At 37.6% G+C, this 16,212-nt stretch overlaps 1 protein-coding gene across 2 annotated transcripts in view; it reads left to right on the forward strand.

The window, feature by feature from the left end:
- The window catches only part of LOC127452438 (cell adhesion molecule 4-like), a 201,384-nt gene that overhangs the window by 79,415 nt on the left and 105,757 nt on the right, over positions 1 to 16,212 (forward strand). Inside the window, exon 1 of one of the 2 annotated variants that reach the window (XM_051717879.1) lies at positions 14,014 to 14,327. The exons of the other annotated variant lie outside the window; for it this stretch is intronic. The gene's annotated coding sequence lies outside the window, so the exon portion shown is untranslated. Of the gene's footprint in view, positions 1 to 14,013; positions 14,328 to 16,212 lie in introns of those variants that run through there. 2 annotated transcript variants of the gene reach the window in all.

Below are 16,212 nucleotides of genomic sequence, written 5' to 3' on the forward strand. Positions count from 1 at the left end.
ACAATATTACTGTAGTAAAGCCATGGTTTCAGCCCAAAAAAACAAAAAAAACAAAAAACAAAACATGGTTACTACAATATTACTTTAGTAAAACCATGGTTAACTATTTTATTTAATCATTTATTAACAACATTTAGCCACAAACTCATTATAAGTAATGTCACCTTTAGATATGTTGTTATTTTAGTGTGAATTTACTCCAGAAGCTGTTTCTCTGATTTTCTGTCATAACCTCTACAAGGCACTGATCCCTCTAGTTTGACGTTTTTTTACATGTGCATGCAAAAATGCACCTCCCACTACAGCACCCCAATCATAAATCATCTTCCCAGGGCCCTGCTTACATGTGCATCTGTGGGGGGAGAATCAAAAGTTTTTTTGTATGAACCGCCACATCGCACATCAATGTTCTCCAGAGATAAGATCACTAGAGCTCTGGGACAGCGCAGAGTGAAACTTGAGGGATTCAGCCTCACTTGATATCGCGACAGCCAGTGGAGACTTCGATTTGCTTCAGAAGACATTCATTGATCGACTGGAGTCATGTGGATTACTTTTATGCTGCCTAAATGTGACTTTTGGACCGTCAAAGTGCTGGCGCCCGTTTACTTGCATTATAAGGACCTGACAGAGCTCTATCTTCTTCTAAAAATCTTTATTTGTGTTCTGCTGAAGAAAGACAGTCATACACATCTGGAATGGCATCAGGGTAAGTGAATAATGAGAACATTTTCATTTTTGGGTGAACTGTGCCTGAACACTTACTGGTAACTGAATTCATTAAATCTATTAGGGCAAATCAATTAGACTTTATTTATATATATATATATATATATATATATATATATATATATATATATATATATATATAAATAATTTATTTATTATTAATATTATTATTATTATTATTATTTTATGTTAAAAGATTGTTTATTGTTAGTTCATGTTAATTATTGCATTAACTAATATTAAGGAATATAGGCTACCCTTAAGTGTTACCAAAAACTCAATGAAACTATAAATGAAAGCTATATTCCAAATCCTGTTATGCAATACAAAGTAATTTAAAGTAATTATTAAACGATAATCTTGCCCTCCCTCAAAGCTTGTGTCTAGCCTGCATTTGCATTCAGAATTCGAAAATGATACCTATTATTCAGTTACACCAATGCCGTACTTGTGTAACGAATCTTCAAATAAATTCAACTTTTTTGTTCTGCTTTTTGGTGAACTATCCCTTTAAGGTGAGCCCTGTTTAGTGTATTGGTTTTGAGTGTGTTGTGTGGTCTAAGAAAAGCAGGTACACAAAGCAGGCCAATTGCGTGCATAGCCGGTGACAGTATTACTTAAGCTTGATTAGAGCAGAGAGAAGAGAGGGAAAGACATCTGAGAGGGCGGAAGATGGACAGGGAGGGAAGGTGCGAGACCAGGGACAGAAATGAATGACAGTGAAGTGAGGATAGAGTAACGAATGAAACGGCACTGAGTCCTCCTTAATGAAGACAGATCGAGGTCCAAATCCAATGGTGATTGTGATGGATCGCTGTGGTAATGGGGCAGAGAATGCATACAGTAATGTTCAAACATCTCCCATAAGAGGAGCAATAATAGCCCCCTGAGTCTGAGGTAATCGGGCCATGACATCACCGCCTCACCTCGCATTGCATCGCTACGACAGTAACTCTCCTCCAGCTGTTGCCAGGCACCGGTCACCATGGAAATAATATAGGCTGGGGTTAAGAGTTAGAGTAACAGAAGGGTGGGGGTTGGTGCTCTTGACTGTTGAGGGTTGTGTGTGTGTTGCTAAGGTGTTGGCATTTCAAGGTCAGGTTGCAGCAATGGTAACCCTAATATGCATTAGGGAATGTTAATGGAGGACAATAATAGGAATGGGCAAGACATATTACTAGTAGTATTATTACAACCCTCACCTGACTGACTTAAAGACTGAAAGGATGGGAGACAGATTAGTGAAATAAAAGAAAGAGAGATAAAGATAATGACCAAGATAGACAGTAAATGTGAATGGAGAGAAAAAGAGTGAGAAAGACAAAGAGAGTTGTGACACTCTCTGACACTAATGGCTAGTCCACAATAGAGTGACATGTACCTTTTTCTGTCCAGCTCTCTAATGATGTTCCAACAGTCATACTGTATGACAAGGATGACACACGTAATCTGTTGAACCAGAGCTGCAATTGTCTTCTTCATCCATTTCCCTTTTCTCAATCTCTCCCACTCCATTTATTTCATGCTAAAGGAATATTCAGGGTTCAATACAAGTTAAGCTCAATCAACAACATTTATGGAATAATGTTGATCACCACAAAAATGTATTTCTACTTATCCCTCCTTTTGTTTTGTTTTTTACAAAAAAATCAAAAATCTAGGATAGAGTGAGGCACTTGCAATGGAAGTGAATGTGGCCAATTTTTGAAGAGTTTAAAGGCAGAAATTTGATGACACTGTAGACTGTTAAGTTGTTGAATTTTACACTCATTTTAGGGTTTTAGGGTTTGTTGACATTACATCGTCACGCTAACAAAGTTGTAAAATTGGCTATAACTTTACACAGAAAAGGTTAGTAAGTGATTTTATCACATTAAATGTTTACACACATATTTTTTATGTCTTGTGGCTATACTTTTGAAACTGTGAGTATTTTAACGTTTATTAATTGGCCCCCATTCACTTCCATTGTTAGTGTCTCACTGTCACCTCGATGCTTGCGATGTTTTTTTGTTTTTGTTTTTTTTTTTAAAAGAAAAGGAGAAACGAGTCAAAATTATTTTTTTGTGGTGATCAATATTATGCCACAAATTCTGTCGATTGAGCTTAACTTGTATTGAACCCAGAATACCACTGAAAGTGTTAGAATTTAGTCCTTGATTGGAATTCTTGAAATAACTCAGTTGCCAAGGTTTTTGTGAAAAGCTATCAGCTGAAAATGTTTCATTAGACTGTTTCATGTGACTTAAATTTTGATCTTTTTCTCACCCACACCTATCATATTACTTCTAAAGATATAGATTTAACCACTGGAGTGGTATGGATTACTTTTATGCTGGCTTTATGTGCATTTTGGAGCTAAAAAATTTGTTACCCATTCACGTGCTTTGTGAGGACCTACGGAGCTGAAATATTATTCTAAAAACCTTAGTTTGTGTCCAGCAGAAGAAAGAAAGTCTGGGATGGCATGAGGGTGAGTAAATGATGAGGAAATTTTAACTTTTAGGTGAACTATCCCTTTAATTTGTATTGAACCTGCCACATTCCTTATTGTTATTGACTATTCCACCAATGCTTTCTCACAATGTTAGGGCTGGATATATGACAGTAAGATGGGCCAGCCCAGAATGTGGCCATGATGATAAGTGGAAATAACTTGCAATAATTTAGGTAAACTAATGAATTGTGCTCAAAGTCAAACTAAATACAAATCAAGTATAAGTAAAAGGAACTTATAACGTCAAGTTTTTGTATGCTTAGTTTACACAACTTTCATTTCAAGTTAACACAACTTCAACTTTTGAGTCATCACGGACACTTAAACCTAGTTTGTTCACTCTCTACCCATCTCCGTCTCCCTGGCCTCGCTACTAATAAAGCACTGTGTATGTCTCTCTGCTAAACTCCCACAGCAAATCTGAGAGTAACATTAAGTAACGCTACAAATCTTTGCTAGTGCAGCTAAGCAGCCTTTCTTTGTTCCACATCCCTAGCTTAGCGATTTCGTAGCGCTTCCCTCTCTGTGCCTTCCACAACTGCCTCTGACACAGGATTTATAACATACGTACCTCCATGCTGTTTTATTAAAGTCCATTAAAGGAGAATGGTGCTGAATATGCTGGGGTCATTTACAGTAGCTCCCTGCACTTTGTTAGTCAAGCTATTATTAAGAAACACTCCAAGCTGAGTTTAGATCAGTTCATGTCATTAATATCTCTCTAGCTCTAGTATGGAGTCTATGGATGCAAAGTCATGAATGTCAAAATGGCCACCAGTAAAGTGGCACGTCACTAGGTCATAGTTGATGTTCTGATCGATTCCAAAGCTTAGTGATTATAAAAGAAAAATCCCATCACAGCTCAGTGGCGTGTTGCAGTAGATATTTAATAACTTCCATGGCATTAGCATTTGCGCTGTGAGTTATGTATACTTGTCAATGTTGTTCGGCCTCTTTTATTCATCAAGGGTGCTAATGGCTCCCAAAGCTTGTTTCCTCGTAATTACCTTCCTCAGCCTAGATTATATTAACCTCTAAATTACACTGAATACAGACTTGTTAGCATTATGTTAGCTAGTAGTGCTAGCTCTTATTAAAATTTGTTTGTTTAGGGCAGTTTTAGTGTGTGCGGTTATAGGCATTTAAGTCCCTGCTCTGTCTCAGTCTAGCATTTATTAAAAGCTTTTTCTCACAGTGCACATTTGTTTTACTGTATACGCTTTTATACAAGTGTTTAAGTGGGATGTTTGTTCCCTTGGGAAGAGAGAGGTGGCGCACACAGGTCACGCCGCACAGGTGTGCTGATTTCTATAGACTCTTTTGAGTCACTATAGACTCCCACTGTGCTTCAGCATTAACTTTACCCTGCCTCAGTGTGTGCACACTTATGTTTATTTGAAGGGAGCTGTCTTGGTGTCCCTCTGTTCATGTATGTGAGCACTGCGCCCAGGATTAGCATTTGTTTAGCTCTCTGTCCCTGTTTCCCCTCATTTATTTATGTATTCAGTCGTGGGAGTTTTTTTTTAAGTTAATTATTTTTATCCAAGGGAAAACTGTAATTGTGTCCTGGGGGATGAAGGGATGGCAGAGGGGTGGCACAAGATATGCATCCAGCAGTGTGTGTGTGAGAGAGAGATATATATTGGGAGAAGTAGACAGTAACTAAAAACTCTATGGATCCTGCTTAATGCATCCTAAACTGGTTAGCTGGTTTTAGCTGGTTTTAGCTGGTTTAAGCTGGTCTAGCTGGTCGGCTAGCTGGTTTCCCTGCCTGACCAGCATACAAGTGTCCAAAACTACTCTAAAACCAGCAAGCAGACCAGACTGACCAGACTGTGAGACCAGATAAGACCAGCAAGCCAGTTTAGGCTGTTTTTTTTTTTTTCAGCAGTGGAGAGAGATTTAAATATACTGTAATGATGTGAAACAGACAGTGACTTGTATAGATGGGGCAAGATGAGATGCTTTTACCTGAAGGTTTGAGTATATTGTGTTTCAGGTAATTTGGTTTTGTCAGAGTGCTTTGGAGTGCTGCTTGTGTTAAGATTGAAATGTTTGTCAGGAGGGTCGTCACCTTCGCTGTGAGTTTAGCTAACAGTGTGTTTTCAAAGACAGCGTTCTTACATCATTTACTTTCACATTCAGTTTGTGTACCCACACTGAGAGTGAGAGTGAAAGAGAGAGAAAAGATGGTAGTGGAGTGATAGAGCGCTTTGGCAGTCACAGTTAGGGGAGGATTACAGTGAAATGAAACTGAATAGCAAAAGAAGGCTGATGAAAATGATTCCTCCTCTGGGGAGTTTTTACCTCCGGTATCAATCTCAACCTCTCCCTCCTTTCTCACATCCCACACTCGCTCTTGTTTTGTCCATCACTCAAAATATCTCCTTCTGTCCTCAAATTTGCAACCTCAATATCCATCCAATCCCAGCAAACCAAGCATTTAGGCAGATCTTATTTTCAGATGCTCTTTATAAAACAGATGTCTCTAAAATCTAATTGGATGAGCCATACTCTAAGTTACTGTAAAATAGCCGATAATGCACACCTGTGGCCACACATCAATTGCACTCTATCCACAGTTTTCCTGAGCAATCACAGGGCGGCGCCTTGATGATTCTGATCGCCTGTTTTCTGTTTCTGGTCTTAGTAAATAGCAATGTCAAAACTACCAAAATTAGTGATCCAGATGAAGAACAACAACCATTTAAGTGTTATTTGGTGTAAAAAATTATTTTCAGGCTCAACTTGTGCAGATTTTGGGTGTCATAGTAACTGTTAACATGCACCCCCTTGTTTTGAGCACAAGCCTAAAAGGACAATCTCAAAATACAATGGCTGTAGTTCATCCCCACATTGTATTACAGGCATAATTTTGGTCTCTTTTGAAAGGAGACACTTGGACGTTTGTTGTTAAAAAGTAAAAATCAATAAAAGTCCTGGGGAAAAAAAAAATTGTTGGAAAAGCTCACATTAAGCTCACATCAACTAAAGTGATCAGCTATTTTTCTTTTTTTTTGCATAAATATTTATATGAAATAATATATGACACTGAGCTTGTTGATGCATAGAAACATAATGGAGCAAAGCCACAAATCTGATAATGTTCTGTTGGATGATAACTTTAAAACTATTAGATATATTAATCATTTTCCAAGACCATGTCTTGTGATTCTGGCCACAAATAGCATTAGCCGTTAGCATTAGCGCTTAAATACAGAAAAGTAAACATTATAAAATAAACATTATCTTGTGCATATATTTTACTTCCAATCATAATCATATACAATCATAAAGTAGTTATAGCAGTGTGTTTTAGTGATGTCATGTGGCTTCCAATCATATAATGAGGCAGAAAGCAGATTATTGGCAGGTGAAGACGATAGCAAGTGTACAGCTCTTCTGCAATTACAGCTACAAAACTGTCAATAATCATATACAAATACCAGAGACTAAATGGAAATAATAGACAAACCATATATTTTTGTAATCGTCTATTTATTTACAATAAGTCTCAGCAGTCAACTGATTCGTTTTATGCTTGATCCATAATTTATCCTACTATGGTATGGGATGGGGAAGTCCCTGTCATGTGGGCACTGAGGTATGCATGATGTCATAACTTCCTCTTTATCTTGACCATATGTGGACAGAGAAATGAACTTGTGCACCTTCTAGCTTCGTGGAGGTTTGTAAATCACCATATGAAATTATTACAGCATCTACTGAGGTACTTCAACTTGGGAATTAACATTACTTGCATTTTAACATCACATTTACGGGCAAATTGGCATCTTTTGTTTTTAGACAAGAATTGTGGGTTGTGAGTGCCCATGAAGGATACACCTCATGCATCCTCCAAATTCCGTGAAAGAAGGTCGCATTCGAAGGCTGCATTCGAAGTGTCCTACTCGCTTTTATGAAACGAGACAGCCTCGATGACGTATGCGGCCGACAAATGCGACCTCCGGAGGACGCAGCTTTCCTTACAAGACACAGCCAATGTCAGTAAATACAGACATTTTTCTAAAGAACAATGATTGCTGACACCCTGCCAATCTGACAAGGCCCACCTATCAAGTCCACAATCAGCCTGAAAGGGTCAAACTGGTAGAAAAGAATTGATTAATTACAAAGCAAGCACCTTACCCACTCATAAATCACCACTTTTAGTAAAGTCTAATTCAAAATGAAACTGAAAATACTTAGGTTTTAGCTACCGCTCAGCTCAGTTAAATTAAAGGTGCACCTCCGTGCCTGTTACCATCATGACAACTGCAATGTTTACAAATGTTTTGTTGACTAATGGTTTAAAAAGGTGACTATTAATAATAGCTGAACAACAGTAGTAAAAAACAAAACTACAGGAAATATGTTTTTTACTATACTGTAGTGACTTACACACACTCTCATGGTAACTCTTTTCTCTTTCTGTCCGTCTCCGCATCTCTCCTCATGCCTGCTCCCTCAATGCAGACATCTGTTTGTTTTCATAAAGCTCTCTCTGTCTCTGTCCAGATACCCAGTGTCTCTCTCCCTTATTCTCAGACCTTCATTCTCTACTTTGCTCTTTGTTTCTCTCTTTTGCTTTAAAATGTCAAACAGGAGTCATGGAAGGGTGAATGTGGTCATTCTGTGCAGACACAAACAATGTCTCTCTCTCTCTCTCTCTCTCTCTCTCTCACACACACACACACACACACACACACACACACACACACACATGTTGGTGTAGATATCATTATGAGGACTCTCCATAGACATAATGATTTTTATACTGTACGAACTATAGATTCTATCCCCTAACCCTACCCCTAAACCTAACCCTCCAAAAACAATTTTTAAATTTTCAAAAACGCATAGTTTAGTATGTTTTTTAAGTGATTTGAATTATTGGGACACTAGAAATGTCCTCATAAACCACAATTATTGCATAATACCCTTGTAATTACCAGTTTGTAGCCTAAAAAATGTCCTAAGTAAACCACCAAACCTGCCCCCCCCCCCCCCCCACACACACACACACATTCAATCATGTACATACTGTACAAGCACCTGTTGAAATGAAAACATACATATTCTCACACTCAAGTACACACACACCTTTGTTCTTCTGTTATGTTGAGTACCATCCTTTGACTTCTATTGTTTTAATTCCCCTATCCATAATCATAACTTTTACTGAAACATTTTAGCATGTATAGGTTTTCGTGTTTGTGTTTGTAGTGTTTGTTTAACCTTTTTCCTTTTGGGTACAAAAGGTTTTATTATAATTGTGCACTGTAAAACGTGCTAACATGCAACCTTAAAGCTTGAAGATTCATTTCTGTGCTACTAGCGTCACCTAACAGAATTGCAAAAATAATCACTGCTTTCGGACAGATTCCAGAAAACACCCCCTTTCTTCTACTGGCCGTACAAACAGATAGTCCCGCCCTAAACTCACACCATTTGTCAAGCCAATGATGCTGTATGAGGATGGATGGATGGGCTGTTTAAACAAACAGAGGAATGTTTTAATAGTGCCGCATAGCCATAGTTTAGGTGTAATCAACCTACAAATGGCTTACTATTATTTGTTTCTGAATTTTAAAGGTAGTTAAAATAGTAACTAAAGTAAAGAGAGTTCACCCAAAAATGAAAATTCTCTCATAATTTACTCACCCTCATGTAGGGCTGGGTGATATATTGAATATTAACAATATAATCGAGATAATTTTGCTGACGATGTAAAATTGACCAATATCACGATGATTTTAATGTCATTTCATTTGTCCATTAAGCTTCATAAAGAGAACATCAGTAGACTAATTTCACAATCCTTCGGGGCTGCACGATTAAACAAAATAACATCAAAATGGCAAGTTGGTCATATGTGATTATTAATCCACAAAAGGCTGTGATTTAAAGACAGATAAACATGGTCTGTGATTCAGAACAAACCAGTGACGCGCTGATCTGTGTGCATGCACATGGCGGCGCTCTCAGATCAGTTCACGTGTATTGTGAAATCAAAGTAATGCAGGTTCAAGCATTCACGCAATTCCAAACATTAGTAACAGTTACAAGTTATTATACAAATCTACAAACGCGGCACAGAATAACAGAAAAGGAGGAGATTACAGCGTTTCATGAAATGCAGAACATTGTAAACTGTCAAATACACATAGACCTTTTTCACAGACTGTGATGATGTGTTTCCGCCTTATTTGGCAGTGTAAATCTAGCAAACCTTTTTATATGAAAATTTTTTTAAATATTGAGTGTAAGTTTATAAAATTATGCTTTGTGTTATATTACCCTGGAATCAGTTTTAAAAATCTAATTACCACAGCTGCGAGGGGGTTTCGATGACAGCTGATGAGAGAGTGACAGTAAATTTGGCATCTTCTTCCATCTGACTGTCTTAATCCACCACTCTCTATTTTTTTCCTCTTCTGGAAAGTCATTCAAATGTAATAGTAGATTTTTTCTTTTGTTCTTGGAGCAAATGGGTAAGTGAAAATAATATTTGCTGTGATCTCCCATTCACTCCCATTCACCGCTGTCGAAGTTTACCCTGCAATTGTTTACTTCCGTGTTCCAAAACCCGGAGTGTAAAAAAGGTCTATTGCCTTTTCTGTGTTGAAATAAAAGCTCCTTGTGAAGTTGAAGTAAATACTGCAGCACATTCAATGTCAAAATAAAAGCCCCCAGGAGAAGATGAAGGACAGAAATATATTACTTTTGTATAACACAAATCTAATAATCAGAATAAGAATGATAATTCAGCATTATATTATAATAATCAACCTGACGTGTCCCACAGTAATAATTTAGTATTATGCAGTGTTCAACTGGGGTTTCAAAAATAAGTCAGTGAAGTTGCTTTGCACAGTAAACACATTTGAAGGTAAATGCTTTTTATTAAACTACTATGTATCATTGTGTATAAAATATGAATATAAAGTGCATATCAATGAAAATTATTGAATTTCATTCTCCCTTGTGTTTATTTAATTAAAAACGAATTATTATAGTTTTATATAATGTCTTTAAAATATTTAATCTACTTGGCTACAGTGGCTGTTTGGATGAAATGATGGTTCCTCTGATTAAAAAAACAAGACAAAAAAAAAAAAAAAACACTTTTGAGCCATTTTAGAGCAAATACATAATTATCGAGATATATATAGAATATCGTCAGTAGGCTGAAAAATATTGAGATATAATTTTTGAAGACATATCACCCAGCCCTACACTCATGCCTGACTTACTTTCTTCTGCAGAACTCAAACAAAGATTTTTAGAAAAATATTTCAGCTCTGTAGGTTCATACAATGCAAGTGAATGTTGACCAAAGGTTTGAAGCTCCAAAAAGCATATTAAGGCAGCATACAAGTAATCCACATGACTCCAGTGGTTTAATCTATGTCTTCTAAAGTGAACTAATTGGTTTTGGGTGAGAACAGACCAAAATGTTACTTCTTTTGCACTATAAAGTGAATTAGACATTAAATAATATTTTTGACTTGAATAAAACCAGTTTATTTAGATGTTGCCAAATGAAGCAAATGTTTTTAGGTTACTTGTCAATTATTATTATTTTTTGGACATTTGGTTCCCACAATGTTGGTATCTGACCCACACATACACACACTTCAGTGTAATACATTAGTAATTGCAGGCTAAATATGGGCTATTTTGCATTCCACTTATGCTCTTCATTTCAGTAGTACTCAGTGTGGGTCTATTTCATAATGCACACGCTGAACACACTGAACATAAACTCCTTTCCTCTCTGAGATAAAGATGACACAATTCTTAACGTCCTTCAGCCATTCAGTATTTGAGGCTGACCCACTTGCACTCCTACGGTGATCTTTGAAGGGATCGGTGACTTATCAGCGTAGTTGCATCCTGTTTGTAAACACTTTGAAAGACCAAACGCATTAGTTACCCCTCTCACGCTTCTTCCCACATTTATCACAAGGGGGCTTAACTGAAATCCTTGTCTTAAAGGAACAGACAGCATTTCATTAGTCACCTAAATGCACATCAAATATTTTGAAATGACAAATTCAAAATGTGTAACTAATTTCACAGCTGCTTGAGGGTGTCTCTTGAGTGATATGCAAGCGTGTGTGTGTGTTTGTGTGTCTCTGCGGAGCTGGAATGCAAATGACGGGAAGTATTGGCTGGATCTCCTGCAAGGGAAGTAAGTCATTTTGTAGCAGCTGCACTATGAAAAAAATCCTGTTGTTTAAAATAAAAAAAAAAAAGAAAGAAAGAAAGAAAGAAAAAAAAAAACTGGCAGCTGTGGTTGCAGAATAATTATGTAAAAAAATACAGTAAAAAATGTAAACAACTTTACAGTACCACCTGTAAATTTTACAGTTTAAAACTGTTGTTTTTACGGTATATTTTATGGTGCAGCACCGTTGTTTGTATTATTAAATGATAAACTTAATATATTAACCTTCTGAAAAAAATCTGCTTTTCACTTTATAATGTATTGTTAATCACCGTAGTAATTACAGCAGAGCACGTGATGAGGTAAAGTTCAACAATCGAGGCCCTTCCAGGAGTAATGATTAATAAACATGTAGAGACATTGCTCAGTGTCACTCACACAAACAATAAACACCATCAGGGTAACACATGTGAAATTAAAATAATAAAATAAACATGAACTAAACTACATCAAATATAAAACAGAACACCCCAAAGTACATAACTGATATTAAAAATAAGAAGAAACATAACTATTCCCATAAAATATTATAAAATGTTTGTATCACGCAGTGAATTCTGAGAACACCCTTTTGCTGTTTTTACCGTAATTTTAACAATAATTTACTGTAAAAAGTACATTTACTCTCTTGTTAAACATAACATAAATTTTAAATTAAAACATTTAAATTTTTACAGGAAAATGTTATTTTTTACATGTAAAAAGTTTTACATTTTTTACAACATTTTACCATAAAACTACATGCATTGTCTTTTTAAATATATATAAAAACTTTACGTATATTTTATGGTAACCACTCGTTAACCAATTTGCGTTTTTTTACTGTAGCATTTTTACAGTCTTTTCTGTTAAAATTACAGACATTTTTTACAGTGTATATTTGGAGCTTTAGGGGTAAAAGTGTGGACCACCTCAGTCTTGCGATAGTGTGTGGGTGTTTGCTATAGTTTTTGCCACAAATTATTTTCCAGATATTTGATAAATATGACAAAAACCTCCCCTAGGAATGTTTGGAAAATTCGTCACTACAAAATCAGATATGGAACATTATGGTTGGATAAATCATGTTTTTTATTCTAAAAATGCAAAGGAATAAGGTTAGTCTATAGTGATTATAATAAGCTTTATATAAAAACAGTAAAAGTATATTACTGTACTCATTTAGATAGCTAAGTAAACGTGTGTGGGGGCATGTTTGGGTGGTTTACGAGGACATTTTTTTGGGTTACAAACTGGTAATTACAAGGTTATTATGCTATAATTGTGGTTTATGAGGACATTTCTAGTGCCCCATAATTCAAATCACTTAAAAAACATACTAAATGATGCTTTTTGAAATGTAAAAATGCAGAAAGTTTTTTGTGAGGGTTAGGTTTAGGGGTAGGGTTAGGGTTAGGGGATAGAATCTATAGTTCGTACAGTATAAAAATCATTATGTCTATGGAGATTCCGCATAAGGATAGCCACATCAATGCGCGCGCGCGCGCGCGTGTGCGTGTGTGTGTGTGTGTGTGTGTGTGTGTGTGTGTGTGTGTAACTTTGTGAGGAAAAAAAAAGAAATTGAGAATTAGTAAAAAATAAATAAATAATAATAAAAAAAAACTGAATAGATTTTTGACTTTCAAAAGTATTAAGTAAAAGCAAGTTGAAAACCTCAACAAATGACTTGAAAACAAATAAATGATTCATACAACTTTTAATAGATTTTTTTATGAGCTAAATGCTTTCATAAGTCTGCCTGAAAGAGAAAATGACTTAAGAGGGGAGTACATAAATGGGTAGAAACAGTGAAAGAACGAGTGTATGACAGGAATAAAAATAAAAAGTGTGTCCTGCTGGGTGAGAGAATAGAAAAGCTGGGGGTCAGGGTATAGAGCTATGCCAGGGGTTACATGAACCCCTTTATAGTAAAAGTCAAATGCGGCCAGTTGCTGTGACAACATGTAAATGAGATGCAAATGAGTGGAACATTTGGGAGGAGGGTTGGTTGTCAGGGTGACGTTGTCATGGCGACCCCCAGTGATGCACAACGGAAGAACACAAACAGGAGATAGACATAGGGGACAGACGGAGTGATATTAAAAGAAAAAGACTGTTTGGAGGTGAAGAGATTATGGTGCAAAGCTCTTGACAGGGAGCATATTGGAGGGTGGGATATATGACTATGGAGGGGGGTACAGCATGGAGAAAATGAGCTTGGAGTTATATTAAAATGAGTGGACAGAGGATGAAAGAAGAATTGGGAAAATAAAGATGAAGACACAGAGTGGTTTTTCTCATCTATTCCAGTTCCTTCACTCCTTTCCAGCCATCCAATGGAGTTGCTTTTGCACTCATCACGCTCAATTGCTTTCAGACTGTCTGATTGTGGACATCACAATTTACAAAGGCAGTGGGAAAGACAAGTGGGTAGAAAGAGAGAGAAGAGGAGTTTACTTTGCTGGAGAGAGAAATAGAGTTGGGAATCGAATGTGATAATGCCAGACAAGAAAAATAGATGATAATGACATCTAGATTTTTGCATTTTCTCAAAAAAATGTGAGTTTTGCTTGCCAATTCACAAGTTGCCATTATGAGTTAGTGTTGTAGATGGTTTCCAGAACAAGGTTATTCTGGGTTTTTGCTTGGATGTTGTTTGGTGGTTGCTTGCAGGAGGCCAAAAGCACCAACTCCCAAGTCTCTATGAGTAATGGTAATGATATGGTAACAAACAAACCTATAATACATGAGAGGGAGGTATGTATGTGTGTGTGTGTGTGTGTGTGTGTGTGTGTGTGTGTGTGTGTGTAAAGAGGGAAGGAGGGCTGTAGCAAAACTTCACCCAGGGAGGGAAGGAGGACACAGGGAACCAGGTTTCTTCAGTCTCAGGTAAGGCTTTTTTAATTGTCAACTTTCTGAGCTTACAGCTTCACAGTAACTCATTAGCTTCATAATAACTCATTAGCTAAACAGTAACTCATTAGCTTCACATTAACACATCAACTACCCAGTGGGACTCTAGATCTCTGGCTCTCTCTCTCGATCTGGTGCTGGCATGGTCCTTTTATGTCAATCTCACTACAATTAGAGACAGGTGTTAGTCATAATTTGGCTCAGGTGTATGCACCCTTACCGCTCTCTCTCTCTCGACGGATGCTCGACCACGCTCCTGCTGCCACAAAATGGCGGATGTGGCTCACGTGGAGAGTACGTCATGCGAATGTGGGCGGAGAGACTGGTTAATGGCGTCTGCCCATTTAACGTGTAATGGTCATTAACTTAGGGACAAAGCTGAGCTTTATCGCCAAGTTATCTACTTGCCAAATGTGTGTGTGGGTATGTTTGTGAGGGGTCGTGTGTGTGTGCGGTTAGTACGAGAGAGAGAGAACAGGGTAATGGCACTGAAGCTGGTTTTATCGATCATGGTTGAGAAGGCAACTGTTAGTTTATCACTCAGAGATGCGGTTAGTGGCTCGAAATCCATCCACCGCGGTCGTTGGTTCTTTAATGGATAAACTCAGTGTGCCGGTCTCACCCACGATGGCGGAAATACACAACAGTCCAATGTTGTTGGACGACAACACAGCAATCTCATTTGTGGTAACAGTAAGTACCATTAATATCTTGAGTATTATTGGCAGCAATGAGTGGACTCGGTGGTCCGTAAACTGTACAAGCAATAGCCTTGATACACAAGAATAACACACTATAATAATCTATCTCTGCCAAGACGTAAACCTCTTACTTGAGTCGCATGAGGACGTGGGTAGAATGTGTGTTCATCCATCGTTTGACTCCGACTCGGTTCCTCGAAGCTTGGGTGACGACGGGAGGCTGTTTCCTCGCTCTGTCGGCAGGCGGTACTGCAGCTGATTCTCGGCCGGTCGGCGAAGAAAACAGCGAAGTCGACTCGGTTAAAGAAGGAAGAGAAATCTTATTTCTTCACTTCTGCAGGCAAAAGGGTGAAGACGTGGATTGCTCGGCGGTCTCCTTTGGATCTGTTAGCATGCTCGGTGGAACACGGAGAAATCTCAACTCGTTCAGTGAGATGGAGATCGAATGGCCAAAGATTCAGGTATGTACGTTACTTCCTTGGGCAATGAGGCTACACCTGGGAGCAGCAGAGCTGCATCTAGAGGCACATATTGTCACTGGAAGCAACGCCCAGAAAGATCTCAGAGGTTTTTATACTCTCGATGACATCATGTTGAGGGATGCGTTCTGTCGTGCGTTTCATCCAATAGGAGTTGAGAGTTCGATCCTTCAGAATTTCACACATAGGTGTAAAGTGAGCAAGGCTTAATGGGATCTGTAGTCTGTTTTGGACTCCCTTTGTTTGATTTTGGCATTGTTTGTGTTATCAGGCTTCTAGTGTCCTACAGGCCGCAGTCAGGCTTTATGAGTGTGTAGGCCTGCCTTTGTCTCTTTTCTGAGTACCTGAGGCCCAATAATTGTATTAATCGAAATTAATTGCAATTCCAATATCATAGGAAACAATCGACAATTATGATATTTGTCATAATCGTGCAGCCCAATTAGGCAGCATGATAGCTTCATTCACCATTCACTTTAATTGTATGGAAAGAAAGATGCAATGGAATTGAATAGTGACCGAGTCAGTCAGCTTTCCTTCTGTGCTTCACAGAAGACAGAAAGGTATACGGGTTTGGAACAATATGAGGGTGAGTAAATGATGAAAGAAATTTCATTTCTGAGCAAACTATTCCTTTAAATCCTTTACCCATTTTATCATTCAACAGTCTGATTGCTTAGA

This window comes from Myxocyprinus asiaticus, chromosome 15, assembly GCF_019703515.2.
Source record: "Myxocyprinus asiaticus isolate MX2 ecotype Aquarium Trade chromosome 15, UBuf_Myxa_2, whole genome shotgun sequence".
NCBI classification, from domain to species: domain Eukaryota; kingdom Metazoa; phylum Chordata; class Actinopteri; order Cypriniformes; family Catostomidae; genus Myxocyprinus; species Myxocyprinus asiaticus.